This window comes from Pinus tabuliformis, chromosome Q (assembly GCF_031772625.1).
Source record: "Pinus tabuliformis cultivar Carrire ecotype Pingquan chromosome Q, CPIR1, whole genome shotgun sequence".
In the NCBI taxonomy this organism is placed as follows: Eukaryota; Viridiplantae; Streptophyta; class Pinopsida; order Pinales; family Pinaceae; genus Pinus; species Pinus tabuliformis.
The window spans coordinates 654,829,617-654,852,931 of record NC_142296.1 but is presented as its reverse complement, the minus strand read 5'-3'; positions in this window follow the sequence as shown (position 1 = coordinate 654,852,931).

Below are 23,315 nucleotides of genomic sequence, written 5' to 3'. Positions count from 1 at the left end.
AATTTCAACCTTCCTTTGACGGGGAATACATATTCTAAAAGCTTTAGAATTTTCACAATATCCAACAAACATACCTTTTCTTCCCGTGGATTCCAGCTTGTTTCTTTTGTCCTTCGGAACATGAAAATATATGGGACAACTAGAGATACAGAGATGACCAACATCGAGCTTGACACTTATGAACACTTCTTTGGGGGTCTTATTTTCCAATGCTTGATGATGCACCATGTTTTGAACATATACGACAACTTTCATTGCTTCTCCCTAGAGGAACTTTGGCAACTTTAGATCGTGGAGCATGACACAAGTGGATTCTACAATAGACCTGTTCTTTCTTTCAACTACTCCATTTTGTTCATGAGTATAGGGAATAATCGTCTCCTTCTTGATACCTTCCTTCTTTCAAAAATTGATAAACTCATTTGAAATGTACTCTCCACCATTTTTAGACCTAGATGTCTTGATTTTATTTCCTATTTGATTTTCAACTAAAGTTTTTAAGGCCTTAAACAATTCAACGACTTCATCCTTGTGCTTCAAATAATATATCCATGTCTTTCTTGAGAAGTCATTAATGAAAGTGATGTAATAGAGATGGACACCAATAGAATGTACGAGCATCAAACCACATAAGTCAGAATGAATGAGATGGAGGATGTCACTTATCTTGTTCTCGCTAGAGGGGAATGGTCCCATTGTTTTCTTTCCACTAACACAACTTGGACATACTCCATCATGTTGGCCTTGAACATCGAAAATAACATAAACCAATTTCTTCTATTTCAGAAGATCATAATAATCTAAATGGGCCAATCTTTGGTGCCATAGGTCACTTAGATGATTTGTATCATAGACCAATGCTAGAAGAGGTCTTCTAGTAACCCTGTAGAGTCCTTCAAATCTCGTAGATGATCCAATAGGCCAAGTAAGAACCTTTCCCCTGATGAAGGAACCCTCATCCCTTTATCTTCCAAAGAAGATATTGATACCAAATTCTTCTTCAATCCCAACACATACATCACATCATGGAGCAAAACAAATTTCCCGGACTCCAAATGGAATTTGACGGACCCAAAGCCTTTAATGACATTAGTGGAGTTGCCTGCAAGAATAATTTTCAAATTTGACTACATCTCTACCAAATTGGAGAGAACTTATTTATATCCACATAAATTATTAGTGGCCCACTATCAACCAACCATCCTACGAATCCAGAGGAGAGGAACTAGTTAGGGCAGAAATAAGAATATATTTAGATTGATTTCCAACATTAATTTCATACCTGGAGTATATTGACTTCTCTTGAGGACGACGATCTTCTTCGTGTTCACTTGGAGCATCTACTCTTATTCTTTCATCTCTTCCATTGCGATCATTCCTATGTTCATCTCTTCTTCTTCGATCATCAAACTTGTTATTGTTGCTTCTAGTGTTGTAGCATGGGCCATTGTTCTTCTTGGGGAAATATCAAGCATAATGACCCTTCTTGTGACAATTGTAGCATTCAATGTGAGGTGATATTCTATCATTCCTTTTCTTTGCATTTTGAGGTGGAGGATTTCTTGAATTTTATGGTTCTCCTTTTCCTTCCTTCTTCTTGTTTTGAGTGACGAATGCAACAGGCTCTCCCTCTTCACGTTTTTGAATCCTTTCTCTTGATATTATCCTTGATTCTTCTTGAGTGATATTTCTAATAATCTCATCAAATGACAAGAAGGCATTGATGTTTCTTATAGTAGTAATGAAGGTTTCCCAAATGGGAGGGAGATCTCCAAGAGTCACAATCACCAATTCCCTATCAGGCACAGTCTCCCTAACTCTTTGCAATTGATCTCTAAGACAAGATCTCCTCAGAATGTAGGATTGCACAAACCCTCCCTTGTTCATATTTATGTCTTTGAGTTGATCTTTCAAAGAGATGATTTCATTCAAAATTTTGACTTCATACATGCCATCTATCTTATCTTACATGTCCTTATACTTCCTCAAATTTCCAACATATGCAAGTAAATTATCTTGTAAACCATTAACTATAATTTTCTTTGCATTTAACTCACCTTTCTTGTGCTTGTTCTTGGGTAGCAGCGAAATCACTCTCCGGAGGCTCAGGTACTTTTCCTTGAATGTATTCCAAAACATCATCATTGTTAGCTATGATCGCCAACCTGATCTTCCATGCAACAAAGTTAGACGATTCACCCAATTTCTTATGTTCCTTGAAGAAAGAGGAAGACATCTTGACTTGATTAGAAAGTCTCCTTAAACTTTCCAAATATGATTGCTTCAATTCTTGTCTCCTTTTGTGCTTGTCCTTCACCTTAGCTATGATACCATGTTAATTTTCACACTTCTCTATGATGTTTCAATTACTTTAGCCCAATTCAATTCTTCAATTATAAATCTTTCAATAACAATTAATACTTCCAATTATCAACAGTAATTGAAGATAGAATAGTAAATGAAATGACAATAGGTGACAATCAACACAGCAACAAGATACACTAATTTGGTCAAAGATCGAGGAAAAACCCTTTGAAATTCTTCCTATTATATTGTCATAAAATGTTCAACATAGAGCACAATGAGCCCAAATCCATAAATGTTAATCAAAGTAGAAATATTGACTTGTTCAATGAATCTACCAACCAATATAAAAAATATGTGCCAATAGTCAAGTTAATGCAATAAAATATACCCACACACTTCCTGTTCACGCTTCGTAGTTCCCTTTCACCCTTCACAGTTCCTGTTCAACCTTCACAGTTCTTGTTCAACCTTCGTAGTTTCTATTCACCCTTCACAGTTCCTGTTCACCCTTCACACTTCCTATTCCACACTTCTTGTTCAACCTTCGATTTTAGATAGAATGAAACTCCAAAAAGAAGAAGAAACTATATGTGATGATGTCCAAATGAGCTTGAGGTCAATTAAATTTATATGCTTCCAAGGGTGTCCAATTTTCTTTAGGGCCGACCTAATCAAATGTGCATATGTGGAATTTTCTTCATAAGTACACTTTCCCTTATCCAAATTGAGTGCTTCAATAGTCAAAATTGGTCCTCTCAAAAAGAGGAATCTAGTCCCATGGTTGGAATTTGTCACTGAGTTTCAAAAATTAACACACCCCCTATAATTATAACGATTATATAATGAATGGTTCCATAATGGAAATAATAATCATAGACGACATGGAAAAGACAATGAGAAACATTTTCCTGTGTGAGATATATCATTTTCCTAAGGATGTGACACTTGTACTATGTACATGATTGATGGGACAATGTTAAAGGATGCGTGTGCACAGGAAACATTAGTACTTCTAGAGGAAATGGAAAAGGTCAAACGATCCAATAGCTCTCTTTTGTGTTCCCTCTTGTTGCTCCCTTAAGAAAACATTTTTGGTGGATGTTATATTATTATGTATTTTTTTTCAATATATGATTTTACACAACCATAAGTACCCCATGGAAAATATAAGCACCACATAATAATGCTAGCCCACCATTTGGACTCACACATTCACTAGTTAGGGCTTGGTCTTGAGTTATGCATTAAGAATGTCTAAGAGGCAACATGGGTCAATGCAACTCAACCCATTTGGATGGAATCTTGTCTAGTAAACCACATCATATAAATAATACATGATTTATGAAATTGCAATTCAAGGATCAAAATTGGGATATAAATTTCTCCTTCTCCTTGCAATAACATCATCAATGATGTTCCTTTTTATCCCAACAGTAAGACCATGTCTCCATATCTCTATTCTTTGGCTGCATTTGCAATGCTAGCTTTAAATTGTAGTCTTGCATTTTTTGGTTGTCTTGGACAACAATGGTCGACCATTGCACGTCACTACCTTGAGATGCTTCCAAGGTTTAATCATTTCAACATATATCTACAACAATCATAAATGTCAACACACATATTATGTTTATTTGTAACAATGTTCAACCATTGCATGTCACTACTTTGAGATACTTTTAAGGCTTTAGCATTTGAGCATACCTCCAAAAATCATGAAGATCAATATGCATATCATAACTATTTCTATGCAACAATTATCTCATTCACATGAATGCCAATTCATAATTGAAGTATTTATATTCATAGCACAAAATAAAGTATGAAAATCAATCCAATACTTATTTATATAAATATATATTTGATCTAAAAGGTTGCCACGAGCAAGATTTATTTCGTTTTCTCAGCTCTAGCATAACCATGTATATAATGCCTTCTTGATCCCAATAAGCACATACTATTGCAACATATTCATTCAGGTTGCCTCTTACTTGTAGTAGTCACTTTCCAAGCTCAAGTATTTCCTTCTCTAGGAAACGGTCTCTCAATAAATCCATCTTCACGAGGTTTTCACACACAAGAAGAGCCTAGACTACCAAGGCATCCCACTAGAAACTTATAATAAACAAGAACTTAAGGCAATCAAGGCATATCATAGGGCTCTTGTGTCATAACAAGAGAATCCTCTTCATACTTTCCACCTTATAACAATGGCCATTTGTCCTTACTAGACAACCCCATCATCTTACTTATATTATACAAAAATAGATACCATGATATGTCATCACAAAATAATTGCAATCATTTTTTTTAAATATAGTTTTATCTAGAAATTAGATTTCACAACTATGAGATCCTTTTCATAATACTTGGTCTTTAAATACAATAATCATTAATATTCATTATGGAAATGCATTCATGGCCATATCAAATGCAATTTTACCTACAATATGCCTCTTTGACATAGGTCTCATTCAACTAAAAGAAATGTGAATATTCATGCATACAATTTTTTCATAATAACATTCACAACAATGCATGAAACGATCTCATAATTATGAAATACCAATAATTTAATCATTTTCATTGATCAACATATCAAATACAATGACATATCATTCACTATAAGTGCATAACCAACACAACAAACATTTGCATAATGCGACCAAATATTTGTCAACATTTACATTACATTCGCTCAATGCAGTCTTGCAGTGATTCAAGAACTCCATGATGCTAACTCATACAATATAACATGACAAGTGGTGGTGTTGAACCAATGGCTTGACACATCACCTAGCTAGTTGAAATTTGTTCCACCATCTGGACACTTTCCTCTTAAGTCCAAACACAACATGGAGAATAGGCACTTTCTACATTAAACAATGCCTCTAACATACTAAAAAACTCTTCCTTTCTTTGCTCAACAATTCCTTAGGAAACCCTTACTCCCCTTAAGGTGTTCTCAATGTTTGTGAGAAGGCAATAGTTTAGAAATCAACGTAAGTAGGGTGACCAATGGATACTTGTGCAACATTATAACATTTTCCCAACTCCAACAACAACATGGTAGCACACATGATTATCTTACATTATATCCATTTCTAAGATGTGAATATAGATACTCATTCACTTTGGTTATTAGCTCTTAGCCAACATAACATGACATATTATCATATAAATGCATTAAAATGTTCTATCAATCTTTACATAGCCAAGGATTTGTGTTTGTACCATACCCTTATCGAGGTATCAATCATAGACATGCATTGAGATGTCATCATATCCATTAATTAAGATGTCAAAGCATGATTGAAATAATTTCTATCTAATTCCCTTGAATTCACATGCCATATACACATGATCAATTTATACATGTATGATTGCCACCAACATCTTTGATGTTACTTTATCCATTGGTGCGTTAGGGCATTGACATGATTTTTCCATTAACATTTTGACTAGCTTCTTCTTTGTCCTTTATTTGTTTTACAAGGTCCACTATCATAGGCAACTACCTCACCAAATCTTCAACCATTCCTTTTCATACAACAAGTAGTGACTATATTATAAATCATGCCACACTCATTATATATGTATCAATTGTTGAATTTTTGTAGCTATAGTCGGTCTTCGTAATCAAGTTTTGGCCCTCCATTTAATTAAGAATATATATATATATATATATATATATATATATATGTGTGTGTGTGTGTGTGTGTGTGTGTGTGTGTGTGTGTATATGTGGATCCCTAGTTGGATTTAGAAGAAGAAATTTTGAATTTTAAAATCATGATTTTTCCCTCCAAAATGTAAGGTCAGCTTCAAGTCAGCCCTAGTGAAGGGACACATGGATTCGGCACATTCAACCAATATTTATTGACATTTGTCCTCTCCATTTGAGCAAGAATTCAAATCACTTATGAGGCCACAATTAAGATTATCTAGGGTAGAATATTAGGACTAATGAGGGATGAATCTAAAGCTAATAAAGAAAAATGAATCTAAGGAAGAATGAAGGATGAAATATGAGGCATGCCTAATTCTTTGAGGAATGCTGAAATTTCTGAGGCACAACATACCGAATTTATAAGGCCAATTGAGGGTTGTTTGACCAGGTTTTGACGTGAGTTGGTTACTAGTTAATTTGATTTGATTTGGTTTGAAAACATTCAAGTGCGTTCCTTGTTGAATGGACAAATTTCTCTAAGAAAAGGTTGTTGGGTTTTTCCCTTGGTTTAGGGTTTTTCCAGGATAAATTTTGTGTCTTGTGTTTGGTTGTCTCTACTATCATTATTGTTTTGCTGTTGATAATTTTCTTGTATAATTACTTAATGATGAATATGTTATATGTTGAATTGGTTTAAGAATCATTGGAAGTATTTATCAGTTAAGGAAATCAAGTAAAAATCAACAACAACATATGTAATAACATAATTCTCATAGCCAATTTGAAATATCACTTAAGCATGTCTATATGCAGGACACATATTATCTTTCAATATATCCATTTCAATGATTTTATTCTCTTGCATTTATTCAAATTCCCATGCCTCAACTATATAATTTGGGTATATTTCTCAATAGATTATATAAACATAAACAAGATAGCAAGAGAAGATTCAAGTAATTCTCCCTTGCTATTCCTTTGCATAACGTGAAATTCTACAACATTGTCATCTACTCCATGGCCTTTTTTATCATCATACAATATATCATTCATTGTGATATTCTAAACTAAGTAACAAAAATTATGTCATACACTTAAGTTATTCATGCTACTTAAAAAACATACAACTCTATTCTACAAAGAAAATAGAGTTTTTATGATGAGAACAACTCCCTCATTATCATGAATGCATTTTTGGTAAGGCCCAATTTTTTTTGTGTAGTGTCCTTAGTTTCCTTCCTTGACCATCAAACACTACTAACAAGGTTTCTAGCCTCATCAATTATTTTTAAAGCATATTTAACCTCTAACAACAATTGACTATATAATTCACATGCAAATATAAAATAGCAATGGTAAGAAAAATGCATATTTCTAATTCATTAATTCCTATTTTTCAACGCATTAGAAAAACATAAAAGAGTTCCACTAAGAGATAACCATTACTAAGTAATGATTTTCGACCCAATCATACAAATCCACATGAATTATACTTCCAAGCTAGATTATGATAACATTAGGTCGAAAGAAGCTTCTACAGGCCTTTAATCTCACTTAATGCAACCCCTAACTATCCTGATGAGCCATCTACTCCCTATAGAGTTCTTCAATCCCTTATATAATAGTAAAACTATCCACGACACCCTTTTCCATTACCAAAAACAACATAAGGGGGACTTACTCTTTCTCTGCTCAATATTGCTTTGGACTACTCTATCCTTTTAGTGCTCTTTAGTGCATGTAGAAAAATGTCCAATCTATATTTTGTCTTCTCAAAATATCTCTAGACATAATACACTTGGCCTCAGAATAAGGAATGGATAAGAAAAATAGGGTTGTAGGTATGAAGGTGTTTCCTTCTCAATCATGGATATTTTAGGCATGGTTTCTCTCTCGAACCATCTATTTCTCTATTTTGATTTTTCCAACAAGCTTCCCCAACTTCAATGGACCCTTACTAGTAATAGGCACTGAAGCATTGTATACATAGGTGTTTATAAATACGCATGGTTGGTGATAGATAATGTTTTTCTTTAAGGACACAACTTATCATCATTATATGTTTTTTTTTTTTTTTTTCCTATATAATACTACCTAAGCACCCACGGGGGCTTTGAACGGTGACCTATCACAAGGAGTGCCTTAACAGTACACCCATTCACCATCAATCCAAAGCCCCGTGGGCTATCATCATTATATCTTAAGGATTACATAATTATAATTTATGAATATTATTACAATGATTGTACTTATGCCTATTATAGACCTAGTTGTAATATACCTTTGATATATTACAAGTCTCCTGTAGAAAATCCTTGAAACCTTGCAACTGCTAATCATAGCAAACTAATCACAAAAGACACAAGATTTCTCTACCAAATATTTGGGAAATCAAAACAATGAATAGAAACACAATCAAACATAGAACACACAATATATTTTGGGAACCCAACTGGGGAAATGATCCAAGTGGATATTGGTGGCCACCCACCTATTCCACTTGAACCCCCACCATTGTTTCTTTCAGTTTCCTTATTTGTAGCACAATTTACTATTTTTGATAGTTTTTTGGGCCCTGAACTTTCGGAGCCGTTTTGAGGCTCTAAATGACGTTTTTTGGGAAAACTGGGACCAACATGGGGCAATGGTTGATGTTAGTCTTTCAAAAGTTGTAGTCCTTGGATATATATTTCTAATGAGGTATTGTGCATGTCAAACAGATATTGTATGCAAAAGTTACGACCCCGGGAAGTTGATGTACCAATTTACCCAAACGGGGCCCATAGTTTGGCGCTTCATCTCCTAGGGTTAGGTTTTTTGATGTTTGGGATTTTCCATTGTTTCTCAATAATAAATAGGCCTTTGAGCCTCATTGTAACACAGTTTAGAGGCATGTATCCACCACATCTCTTCTCAGAGATAAGCTACCATCGCCCGAGCTAGTCTTATTTCCATTATGTTTGTAAACATATTTCAGTGTTTGATATTAATGAAATGAAGTGTTATTTCTACTACATCTTTGTATTTATGTTTATATTTGTAATTTTTTGCGTACCTATTTAAATCCAAATTAGTGGTATTAGAGGGGTCTGGTCTTTCTCTATTTTTCTTTGCATCTCCCCAACGAGGTTGGGATATAAGGAGTTAGGGATCAATCTGGTTGAACCTTTGAATATCAGGCTCGCAAACCCCGACGACTGCCCATGGGGGAAGAAAAGAAAGATGAGGGGGTAGGAGATCCTATCAAAATATTTCTCGAGGAGGCCCTCGAGAAACAAAGGAACGCGATGATGGATAACTTTGCCCAGATCCTTCAATGGTTTCCCATCGGTGGTGCATCCACATCCAACAGCCACTTTGGAGGCTCCACTCCTTTTAAGGTACAAGTCAACTTTGACATTCCCATTTTTGAGGGCCAAATAGATTCATACACTCTAGATAAATGGTTAAATATGTTAGAAGGATATTTTTCTGTTCATGATTTTTCCAGCTGAGAAAATATTACTTTTTCTCTTCTCAAAGCCGCCCCCCACATCAAGGACTAGTGGGAAACCTACTGTGAGCAGAAGGATGAAAGTATGACCTCACTTTTTTCAGCCGCACCCACTTGGAATTCATTCCAGGATGCCATCAAGGAGTAGTACTACCCTGTCGGGAGCTATGAGGATAAATACATAAAGTGGACAATGCTGCGACAGGGAAGGGACCAAGATGTGCCAGAGTTTACCAATGTTTTTCATACCCTTTGCACGAAGTTGGGTATCAAGGATTCTGAGAAACATTTGGTACTCAAGTACCGCGGTTGCCTACACATGTACATCCAGGACGAGATAGAGTTCCTGGACATCTCCTCGCTCGGCACGTCGTACCGATACAACGTCAATATCGAGCATAAGTTTAAACAGATGAAGCGAGACTTTGGATCTGCGAATATGAAGCAAGGGAAAGGTTCCCCCAAACCGCAAAACAAAGGAAAAATCCAAGGCGGGGCGGCTCAGGACAACCCGCAAAATATGCAAGCAAAGAACAACACCGCGAAGCCAAAGAAGGACACGGGAAAGTGGTGTGAGTTCCATAAGAGCTCCACTCACAACACAAGTGAGTGTCGGGCCAAGCAGTCATTGGTGGCCGAGCTGAAGGCTTCAGAATCAGATGCATGTTCCGACTCTGAGTCAGAACCTGACAAGGGGAATGAAAAAGGGAAGCAGATTATCAATGTGGAGCCCAACGCCACTGTTGTCACCATGAAGATCCAGAAGGAGGAACCCGAAGATCCAAAGGAGGAGGAGCGCCTCTTCCACTCCCAAATGTGGGTAAAGGATTCTCCGCTACAGTTCATTGTCCACAGCGGAAGCCAAAAGAACCTCATTTTGGCAGAGGTCGTGAAGCAGCTGGGCTTACAGACCACAACACAACCACAACCTTACACCATCAGGTGGCTTCACCAAGGACATGATCTTTGCGTGAGCTAACAATGTCGCCTTCCATACAACATCAAGCCCTTCACGGATGAGGTATTACGTGATGTTGCTCCCCTTGATGTTTGTGATGTATTATTAGACCAACCATAATTGTGGAAGCGACATGTTATGTATGAGTCAAGGCCTCATGCTTTTACTGTTACTTTGGGAAATAAGTTGTACATGATACTGGAGGTAGCACCGCCTACCGAAATCTCTTCGGTTACTGCAAAACAATGTAGTAAGCTCATTTCCAAAACCTGGAAAATTGTTTTCTTGATGATATGCCTTCAGGGAAAGAAGAAGACGATGGCCACGACCTCTAGACAGGGGCCCTCCACATGACAACAATAAATGGACAAGGTCATGGAGGAGTACGAGGACATCTTCACCTCGCCTGTAGTGGTGCCTTTGCACTGTTAGGTCAAGCACTCCATTGATCTGACCCCAGATGCTCCGTTGCCTAGTGGACCAATCTATCAGTGCTTCGTTCTAGAGAATGACAAGATCAAGAGGTAGATTCAAGAGCTGCTACAAAAAGGTCACATCCAGCCAATTTCATCGTTGTGTGGGAACCTGATCATGTTGGTACAGAAGAAGGATGGGACTTGGAGACTCTGTATTGACTATTGGGTGCTGAACAAGATCACTGTCTGGAATAGGTACCCGATCCCACAGATTGATGACCTTCTGGACCAACTCAAGTGGGAAAAATATTTGAGCAAGATCGACTTGAAGTTCGGATATCACCAGGTACCAATTGAACCCTTCGATGTGTGGAAGACTGCCTTCAAAGCCAACGAGGGCCTTTTCGAATAGTTGATTATGACTTTCGCATTGACAAATGCTCCTAAAACCTTCAGAAGGCTAATGGATGACATCTTGCGACCATTCACCAACTCATTTTTAGTGGTATACTTGGATGACATCTTGATCTTCAGCCAGAGTTGGGAAGAACACCTCCACCACATCCAACAGGTTCTCCAAATGCTGCAGCAACACAAGTTGTTTGCCAATTTGGATAAATGCACTTTTGGCATGGCCTAAGTTCAATATCTGGGATACATTATTGATGAACGAGGGGTGCATGTGGATCCAACCAAGATTTAAGTCATTCGGGATTGGCCATCCCCGACCACTCTGACAGAGCTCCGCAGCTTTCTAGGCCTTGCCAATTTTTACCGCAGGTTCGTGTTGGGATTCTCTCATATCACTTGGACCTTAAGTCAAGTCACCAAGGGAGGAGAAAACTTTACCAGACTCGCAACAACCATTTGAGATTGAAACAGATGCCTCTGATTATGCTATTGGGGCAGTCCTTACTCATCAAAGGCATCAAGTGGCATATCACAGTGAGACACTTTCAGACACAGTCCGTAAGTATCCCACTTATGAAAAAGATATGTATTCCATTTTGCAGGTCTGCCAACAATGTAAGAATTACATTTTGGGGAAGGAAACGGTCATCCACACAGACCACCGACCCCTACAGTTCATACAGATGCAAGAGAAGTTGCAAAATGATCACCATCAGAAGTGGTCCACATACTTGCAATAGTTCCATTTGAATATCAAGTATAAGAAGGGTAGCACCAATAATGTTGTAGACTGCCTCATCCGATGTAATAGATCTGACCTAGAAATATATGAAAATATTAAATATACCCAAAAATAACGAGATAGAAATAGATAAACTTTAGATCTTTATTAATATCAAAACCCTTGAGGTAGGGTAACACCATACAATCACTCCTTAAGGAAGGAGAACACTCCACAAGCCATATGCTTGTTCATACAATATTCCTTGACATCTCTCCATGTGGAGTCTCTAGCCTCTATATAGGCTTCATATATACAATACCATGGGTCATTACCATGGGTCTCTCAATACCATATATCTAATACCATGGGCTTATCACATTATTGTTAACTACTTGTGGTTCCTTACATGATGCAGGTTAACCACTTTATTTATTAACTATGGCCCATCCCATTATTACATTATTCCCTTGGGTACCTCCCTCTCTACCATATACTATCCCCCATAGGTATACTACATTCCACCCCCTTAAACATGTTTTGTCCCCGAAACATAAGAAGAACAAAAATAATAAAATCTACTCAAAAGAGTATTCCACTGGTACCATGCACGTGCATCTATTAATCTAAGAGAAAGGTGAACCCTTGATCTAGTTGGTGCCTCGCTCGCTTGAGATGGAAGTTGAACTTGGCGGCTCCTCTGTGTCGATGTGTTGTGGGTGGATCGTCGCCCCTCTCTATCTGTCGTGCGGCGGTTGTTGTCCTTGTGGCTAATTTGTTGCCGTCGTGTTGGTTGTTTTCTTGTTGGGTGATGTGGGTGGTGATATGCTGAAGTTTTAACCAACGGTGTATCTTTCTTTAATTCACCACCTAATGAAGCCTGCTAGGTATCTGGTACATGTTGTGGCGCCTGCAATTGTTGTTTATCTTTCAGTGTTACTTCAACCACAGATTCCTCATTTGATGTGTCAAACCTGGGAACATCTACTGCTTTAGCCTCCTTGGACTCTACCTTTTTATTGATGGAAATGTCTTGTAATGTAATTTTCTTCTTTTTATACCAGAGCTTTAGGAATTTTTTCTGCACATTAATATTGATAGTACCAACAGATTCCATCCAAGGGTATCCCAAAACAACATCCACATTAGCCATATCTTATTCATAAAAATCAGAATGCAATACATACTTATCCATAGAAATCTTCAAATCTTTATAAACTTGAACATTTGCATTATCAACTTGTGTGTGCTCCATTTGTTTTGCTGGAAGTTGTAATTTTTTTCCAAATTAACATTTATAAGATTTTGCTTGCAACTAAGATTTATAGACACAATGATCTTCTCCTTATGAATACATCCATGAACCTGTAATAAGGAGATACCAGTAGAAAATATCCCCACATGTTTCACATTATCTTGTTTTCCAGCATGAGACCATTTGTCTAACAATAATTTTTCAAATTCTTCATCGGGTCGGTTTAACCACTTCTCGTTAAGTGATTCCCACCATGTGGCCGCCTCCTCTTTAAACTGAGCCACTATGAAAGTTTTCCAACTTGTCGTCCATAATGACTTATGTCTTTCTATTAATTCTTCAATAGTAGGGCCATCATCTTTTCCTGTAAAATATTTCTTGCTAGAAGCCATGAAGAGGGTTTTGAAAAAAATCACTTACTTGGCGAAAATTAAAATGGCCACAGTTCGGTCAATATTACTCAGAATCCTTATTATGCCCTGTTTTCGGAAGTGGAATGACCATTCTTCATCTTCCCATTTGATAGAAATCCTGATCTAGGCACTGGAATTTCAGATTCGCGCTGCAATTGTCTCGCCGTCACAAAAAATTCTGGGAAAAAAAAAGCACTGATTTTTAAATCAACGATATCTCCCTCATCCGGACTCCGATTCGACCGATTTTTTTTTTGAAATTGGGTAATTTTTCAAAAGGATCTCAGATATGCAATTATTTTCTCAAAATTCCCTACAAAACGACAAAAATTAATTGGAGATCCACCATCCACGAATTTTCGTCAAAAAAATTCTGCAACACAACTGATTTTTAAATCAGCAATATCTCCCTCATCCAAACTCTGATTTGGCCGATTTTTTTTTTTGAATTTATTTTTCACAAAGAACCCAGATATACAATTTGATTATGAAAATTTTGCACCACAAGTTTAAGATCTGATCTGCAAACTTGCCTCCCCAAAAATTTCCTGCAAAAAAAAAAAATATCTCTCTGCTTGCCCAAGAAAGTGCTCTTATACCACTTGTAATAGATCTAACCCATAAATATATGAAAATAACAAATATACCCAGAAATAACGAGATAGAAATAGATAAACTTCAGATCTGTATTAATATCAAAACCCTTGAGGTAGGGTAACACCATACAATCACTCCTTAAGGAGGAGAACACTCCACAAGCCATATGCTTGTTCATACAATATTCCTTGACATCTCTACATGTGGAGTCTCTAGCCTCTATATAAGCTTCATACATACAATACCATGGGTTATTACCATGGGTCTCTCAATACCATATATCTAATACCATGGGCTTATCACATTATTGTTAATTACTTGTGGTCCCTTACATGATGCGGGTTAACCACTTTATTTATTAACTATGGCCCATCCCATTATTACATTATTCCCTTGGGTACCTCCCTCTATACCCCATACTATCCCCCCTAGGTATACTACATCCCACCACTGATCATGGAATTAACCATTGTGCTCAACTCTCGTGGGCATGATACTTCTGATTGGCCACTTCTCTACAAAATCGACCCAGAATTCGACCACACATACCAGGCGCTCTTGGAGGATCAACAAGTTCCATATTTTCACCTTCAGGATGCCTTGTTGTGCCACCTGGGACATCTTTGTGTTCCTTCAAATGAGCATGCCAAATTGATTTGGGAAGTGCACTACAGTTGGGCCTCCGGCAATTTCGGGGTCGAGAAAATGGTGGCAGTACTGCAGAAGTATTTCTATTGGCTGAATCTTTGACAAGATGTTGGTAAGTACATCAGATCCTGCACTGCCTGCGTCATTGCCAAACCGACCATCAAGAAGCAAGGCCTCTATACTCTGTTGCCTACCCCTAGTCGACCTTGGGAATCCATCTCCATGGATTACATGTCGGGCCTTCCTTCTACTAAGCATGGCAACAACTGTGTTTTTGTGGTCGTCGACAGATTCTTGTAGATGGCCATTATGGTGGCCTGCAGGAAGAATATCACATCAGAAGCCACTGCTAAACTATTCTTTGGATGAGTGTGTGTACACTTTGGGATCCCACAATCTATCATCTCATATCGGGACAACAGGTTCCTCAGTACATATTGGTCCAGTCTCTGGTCAATGCTGGACACCAAGCTCACTAAGTCCACAACTTTCCATCCCCAAATTGATGGCCAGATAGAGGTCGTCAACAAGATGATGGTACAAATTCTGCGCATGTACAACTCAAAGAATCCACACACATGGGATGAGAGCCTCCCCTATGTCCAACACAGCTATAACCGGGCTCTCCACAGCTCAATTGGCCACAACCATTTTCAGGTGGGCTTGGGATTCCAACCACTATGTCCCATTGATGTGGCCATACCATTTGCAGCTACTCAGGTAGATTCGGCTCATTTCCAGTTAGAAGCTGATAAGGTAAACAAATTCCTTGAGCACATCCAACATATCCGCTAATAGGTCCATGACATTCTAGAGAAATCAAATGCCAAGTACAAGCACCGACATGATCAACATCGGGTGCCACACAAGTTTCAGGTGGGAGACAAAGTCTGGTTGCATTTGCAAAAGGAACGCCTTACCGGAGCCTATCGGAAAATTAGACCACTCCGATATGGTCCTTACACCATTACCAAGGCTTTGGTAGACAATGCATTTGAGCTCAGAATTCCCCCATTCCTTGGTCTGCACCTAGTGTTCAATGTGGATCGCCTTCGACAATAATTCCCACCATTCTTGGACAAATCAAACATTGTAGAACAACTCACACCTACATAGTTAAATCCAAATTTCATGGAACAAGCCACAACTGATCGGATCGTGGACATGTAGATCAAAAACACCCGATAGCAAAGGATCTAACTATATTGAGTTGTCAAAGAAGGCCAAGTCCTTCACCAGGGCAAGTGGCTCACTAAAGACCAAGTTCAACAGAAGTTTCCTCATCTCATGGAGGAACTCAACGCAATGGGGACCATTGCTTCTAAGGGGGGAGGAATGATCCAGGTGGATATTGGTGGCCACCCGCCTATTCCACTTGGATCCCCACCATTGTTTCTTTAAGTTTTTCATTTTCCTTATTTGTAGCACAACATACTATTTTTGGTAGTTTTTCGGGTCCTGAACTTCCGGAGCTATTTTGAGGCCCTAAACGACGTTTTTTGGGGAAAAAATGGAACCAACAAGGGTCGTGGACCCATGTTGGTCATTCCAAAGTTTTAGTTCTCAGATAGATATTTCTAACAATGTATTGTGCACATCAAACAGAGATCGTATGCCAAAGTTACAACCCTGAGAAGTTGATGTACCAATTTACCCAAATGGGGCCTATAGTTTGGTGCTTCATCTCCTAGGGTTAGGTTTTTGGATGTTTAGGGTTTTCCCTTGTTTCTGAATAATAAATAGGCCTTTAAGCCTCATTGTAACACAGTTCAGAGGCATGTATCTGCCACATCTTTTCTCAGAGATAAGCTACCATCGCCCGAGCTAGTCTTATTTCCATTTTGCTTGTAAGCATATTTCAATATTTGATATTAATGAAATGAAGTGTTATTTCTACTGCGTCTTTATATTTATGGTTATATTTTTAATTTTTTGCATTCTTGTTTAAATCTGGAACAGTGGTGTCAGAGCGGTCTTCTCTTTCTTTGTTTTTCTTTGCATGCCTCCAACGAGATCAAAATATAAGGAGTTAGGGTCTGGTTGAATCTTCGCAAGATCAACCTCGCAAACGCCAACGACCATCCATGGGGGAAGAAAAGAAAGATGAGGGGGCAGGAGATCCTATCAAAATATTGCTCGAGGAGGCCCTCGAGAAACAAAGGAATGCAATTATGGATAACTTTACCCAGATCCTTCAACGGTTTCCCACCGGCAGTGCATCCACATCCAGTAGCCACTCTGGAGGCTCCACTCCTTTTAAGGTACAAGTAAACTTTGACATTCTTATATTTGAGGGCCAAATAGATGTAAATGTCGTAGATAAGTGGTTAAATCTGCTAGAAGGATATTTTTTTATTCATGATTTTTCCAACTGATAAAAGATTACTTTTGCTCTTCTCAAAGTCGTCCCCCACATCAAGGACAGGGGGGAAACCTACTGTAAGCATAAGGATGAAAGTACGACCTCACTTTTTTTAGTGCCACACACTTGGAATTCATTCCGGGATGCCATCAAGGAGTAGTACTACCCTGTGAGGAGCTATGAGGATAAATACATAAAGTGGAAAATGCTACGTCTGGGAAGGGACCAAGATGTGCCGAATTTTACCAATGTTTTTCATACCCTTCGCACAAAGTTGGGTATCAAGGATTCTGAGAAACATTTGGTACTCAAGTACTGTGACTGCCTACAGAAGTACATCTAGGAAGAGATAGAGTTCCTGGACATCTCCTCACACGACATGGCGTACCAATACGCTGTCAAGATCGAGCAGAAGTTTAAACAAAAGAAGTGATACTTTGGATCTGCAAACCTGAAGCAAGGGAAAGGTGCCCCCAAACCGTAGAACAAAGGAAAAAGGCAAAGCGAGGCAGCCCATCACAACCTGCCAAAGCCGCAAGCAAAGAACAACACCACGAAGCCGAAGAAGGACATGGGAAAGTGGTGTGAGTTCCATAAGAGCTCCACTCACAACACAAGTGAGTGTTGGGCCAAGAGGTCACTAGTGTTCGAGCTAAAGGATTCAGAATTAGATGCATGTTCTGAATCTGAGTCAAAACCCGACAAGGGGAATGACAAAGGGAAGCAGATTATCGATGCAAAGCCCAACGCCACCATTTCCACCATGAAGATCCAAAAGGAGGAACCCGAAGATCTAGAGGAGGAGGAGCGCCTCTTCCACTCCCATATGTGGGTAAAGGGTTCCCCGTTACAATTCATTGTTGACAATGGGAGCCAAAAGAACCTCATTTAGGCAAATTTCGTGAAGCAGTTGGGCTTACCAACCATAACACACTAACAACCGTACACCATCGGGTGGCTTCACTAAGGACGGGATCTTCGCGTGAGCCAATAGTGTCGCCTTCCATACAGCATCAAGCCCTTCATGGATGAGGTATTATGTGATGTTTCTCCCCTTGATGTTTGTGATGTATTATTAGGCCAACCATACTTGTGGAAGTGACATGCTTTGTATGAGTCAAGGCCTCGCACTGTTATCGTTATTTTGGGAAATAAGTTGTACAAGATACCAAAGGTAGCATCGCCTACTTCCATCTCTTTTTTTACTACAAAACAATGCAGTAATCTCATTTCCAAAATCGGGAAATTTATTCTCCTAATGATACGCCCTGAGGGAAAGAAGAAGACGGTGGCCATGACCTCCAGACAGGGCCCCTCCACACGACAACAACAAATGGATAAGGTCATGGAGGAGTAAGAGGATATCTTCACCTCCCCCGCAGGGGTTCCTCTGCATTGTCAGGTCAAACACTCCATCGATCTGGCCCCAGGTGCACCGTTGCCCAATGGACCAATGTATCAGCACTCCGTTCTGGAGAATAATGAGATCAAGAGGCAGATTCAGGAGTTGTTGCAGAAAGGTCACATCTAGCCAATTTCATCACCTTGTGGGAGCCCGATCATGTTGGTACAGAAGAAGGATGAGACTTGGAGACTCTGTATTGACTATCGCCCGCTGAATAAGATCATTGTCCAAAATAGATAGCCGATCCCACGGTTTGATGACCTTCTGGACCAACTCAAGGGGGGAACATATTTCAGCAAGATCGACTTGACATCCAGATATCACCAGGTACTAATCGAACCCTCCGATGTGTGGAAGACTACCTTCAAAGCCAACGAGGGCCTTTTCGAATGGTTGGTTATGCCTTTTGCGTTGATGAATGCTCTTGAAACCTTCATGAGGTTGATGGATGACATATTGCGGCCATTAACCAACTCATTTGTAGTGGTATACTTGGATGACATCCTGATCTTCATCCAAAGTTGGGAAGAGCACCTCCACCACATTCGACATGTTCTCTAAACACTGCGACAACACAAGATATGTGTCAATTTGGAGATATGCACTTTTGGCATAACCTAGGTTCAGTATTTGGGATACATTATTTATGAATGGGGGGTGCATGTGGATCCATCCAAGATCCAATTCATTCGGGATTAGTCAACCCTGACCACTCTGACAGAGCTCCGCAACTTTCTGGGTCTTGCCAATTTCTACTGCATGTTCGTGTTGGGATTCTCTCATATCACTTGGCCGTTAAGTCAAGTCACCAAGGGAGGAGTGAAAACAAAATTCTTTTGGTATAAATATCAATAGAAGGCATTCGCAGAGTTGAAACATCACCTCTGCTCTACACCAGTGCTCAGTGTACCAGACTTGTAACAACCACTTGAGATCGAGACAGATGCCCCTGACTATGCTATCAGGGGCATCCAATGGCATATCACAGTGAGACACTTTCAGACACAGTCAAGAAGTATCCCACTTATGAAAAAGAGATGTATTCCATTGTGTAGTCCTGCCGAGAATGGAAGCATTACATTTTGGGGAAGGAAACGGTCATCCACACAGACCACCGGACCCCTGCAGTTCATACAGACGCAAGGGAAGTTGTAGAATGATTGCCATCAGAAGTGATCCACATACCTGCAACAGTTCCATTTGAATATCAAGTATAGGAAGGGAAACACCAATAATGTTGCAGATTGCCCTAGTCGACCACCGATCATGGCGTTAACCACTGTGCTCAACTCTTGTGGGCACGAAATTTCTGATTGGCCACTTCTCTACAAAAGAGACCCAAAATTCGACCACAAATACCAAATGCTCTTGGAGGGTAAGAAAGTTCCAAATTTTCACCTTCAGGATGCCCTGTTGTGCCACCTGGGACACCTTTGTGTTCCTTCAAGCGAGCTTGCCAAGATGATTTGGGAAGTGCACTACAGTCAGGTTGCTAGGCATTTTGGGGTTGAGAAAATGGTGGCAGTACTGCAGAAGTATTTCTATTGGCCGAATCTTCGACAGTATGTCGGGAAGTACATTAGATCTTGCACTGTTTGCGCCATTTCCAAACCAACCATTAAGAATCAAGGCCTCTATACTCTGCTGCCTACCCCTATTCGACCTTTGGAATCCATGCCAAGGGATTACATTTCGAGCCTTCCTTCTACTAAGCATGGCAACACTTGTGTTTTTATGGTCGTCGACAGATTCTTGAAGATTGCCATTATGGCGGCCTGCAAGAAGAATATCACAGTAGAAGCCACTGCTAAACAATTCTTTGAACAAGTGTGGGTACACTTTGGGATCCCATAGTCTATCATCTCAGATCGGGACAGCAGGTTCCTTAGTACATTTTGGTCCAGTCTCTGGTCGATGCTAGACAACAAGCTCACTAAGTCCACAACTTTCCATCCCCAAACTGATGGCCAGACAGAGGTCATCAACGGGATGATGGTACACATTCTGCGTATGTACAACTCAAAGAATACATGCACATGGGATGAGAGTCTCCCCTATGTCCAACACAGCTATAATCGGGCTTTCCACAGCTCAACTAGCCAAAACCCTTTGTAGGTGGGCTTGGGATTCCAGCCACTGTCCCATTGATGCGGCCATACTGTTTGCATCTACTCAGGCAGATTCGGCTCATGTCCAGTCGGAAGTCGATAAAGCAAACAACTTCATTGAAAACATCCATAATATCCACCAGCAGCTCCACGACATTCTGGAGAAATCAAATACCAAGTACAACCAGCGACATGATCGACATCGAGTGCCACACAAGTTTCAGGTGTGCGACAAAGTCTGGTTGCATTTGCAGAAGGAAAGCCTTATCGGAGCCTATTGGAAACTCAAACCACTCCGATATGGTCCTTACACCATTACCAAGGCTATGGGAGACAATACATTTGAGCTCATCATTCCGCCATTCCTTGGCCTGCACCCAATGTTCATTGTGGACTGCCTTCGACCATACTTCCCACCATTATTGGACACATCAAACATTGCAGAACAGTTCACACCTACAGAGTTAAAGCCAAATTGCATGGAACAAGACACAACTGATCGGATCATGGAAACGTTGATCAAGAACACCCGACAGCAAAGGATCCAACATTATCGAGTTGTCAAAGCAGGCCAAGTCCTTCACTAGGGCAAGTGGCTCACTAGGGACCAAGTTCAACAGAAGTTTCCTCATCTCATGGAGGAACTCAATGCAATGGGGACCGTTGCTTCTAGGGGGGAGGAATGATCCAGGTGGATATTGGTGGCCACCTGCCTATTCCACTTGGATCCCCACCATTGTTTCTTTCATTTTTTTAGTTTCCTTATTTGTAGCATAATATACTATTTTTATCATTTTTTCGGGTCGTGAACTTCCAGAGTAGTTTTGAGGCCCTAAACGACATTTTTTGGAAAACTGGAACCAACATGGGTCGAAAAACCATGTTGTTTAGTCAAAAGTTGTAGTCCTTGGATAAATATTTATAACGAGGTATTGTGCGTGTGAAACGAAGATTGTATGCCAAAGTTACAACCCTGGGAAGTTGATGTACCAATTTACCTAAACAGGGCCCATAGTTTGGCGCTTCATCTCCTAGGTTTAGGTTTTTGGATGTTTAGGGTTTTCCATTGTTTCTCAATAATAAATAGGCTTTTGAGCCTCATTGTAACAAAGTTCATAGGCATGTAGCCGCCACATCTCTTGTCATAGATAAGCTATCATCGCCCGAGCTAGTCTTATTTGCATTCTATTTGTAAGCATATTTCAGTATTTGATATTAATGAAATGAAGTGTTATTCCTTCTGCATCTTTGCATTTATGGTTATATCTGTAATTTTTTGCATTCTCTGTTTTTCTTTGCATGTCTCCAACGAGGTCGGGATATAAGGAGTTAGGGCTCGATCTGGTTGAACCTTCGCAAGATCAGCCTCATAAACCCCGATGACCGCCCATGGGGGAAGAAAAGAAAGATGAGGGGGCATGAGATCCTATCAAAATATTGCTCGAGGAGACCCTCGAGAAACAAAGGTACGCGATGATGGATAACTTTGCCCAGATCCTTCAACAGTTGCCCACCGGCGGTGCATCCACATCCAACAGCCACTCTGGAGGCTCCATTCCTTTTAAGGCATAAGTAAACTTTGACATTCCCATATTTGAGGGCCAAATAGATGCAAATGATGTAGATAAATGGTTAAATCTACTAGAAGGTTATTTTTATGTTCATGATTTTTCCAGCTGAGAAAATATTACTTTTTCTCTTCTCAAAGCGGCCCCCCATGTCAAGGAATGGTGGGAAACCTACTGTGAGCAGAAGGATGAAAGTACGACCTCACTTTTTTTAGCCGCAAACACTTGGAATTTGTTTTGGGATGCCATCAATGAGAAGTACTACCTTGTTGGGAGCTATGAGGATAAATACATAAAGTGGACAATGCTGCAGCAGGGAAGGGACCAAGATGTGTCGGAGGTTACCAATGTTTTTCATACCCTTCGCACGAAGTTGGGTATTAAGGATTCTGAGTAACATTTGGTACTCAAGTACCGTGGCTGCCTACACAGGTACATCTAGGATGAGATGGAGTTCCTGGACATCTCCTCGCTCAGAATGACATACCAATACATCGTCAAGATCGAGCAAAAGTTTAAACAGAAGAATCGAAACTTTGGATCTGCGAATCCGAAGCAAGGGAAAGGTGCCCCCAAACCACAGAACAAAGGACAAAGCCAAGGCAGGGTGGCCTAGGACAAATCACTAAAGTCGTAAGAAAGGAACAACACTGTGAAGCCAAAGAAGGACACGAGAAAGTGGTGTGAGTTCCATAAGAGCTCCACTCACAACATAAGTGAGTGTCGGGCCAAGCAATCACTGGTGTCCGAGCTGAAGGCTTCAGAATCAGATGCATGTTCCGGCTTTGAGTTAGAACCTGATAAGGGGAATGACAAAGGGAAGCATATTATCGATGCGGAGCCCAACACTACCTTTGCCACCATGAAGATCCAGAAGGAGGAACTTGAAGATCCAAAGGAGGAGTGCCTCTTCCACTCCCAGATGTGGGTAAAGGGTTCCCCGCTACAGTTCATTGTCAACAACGGGAGCCAAAAGAACCTCAGTT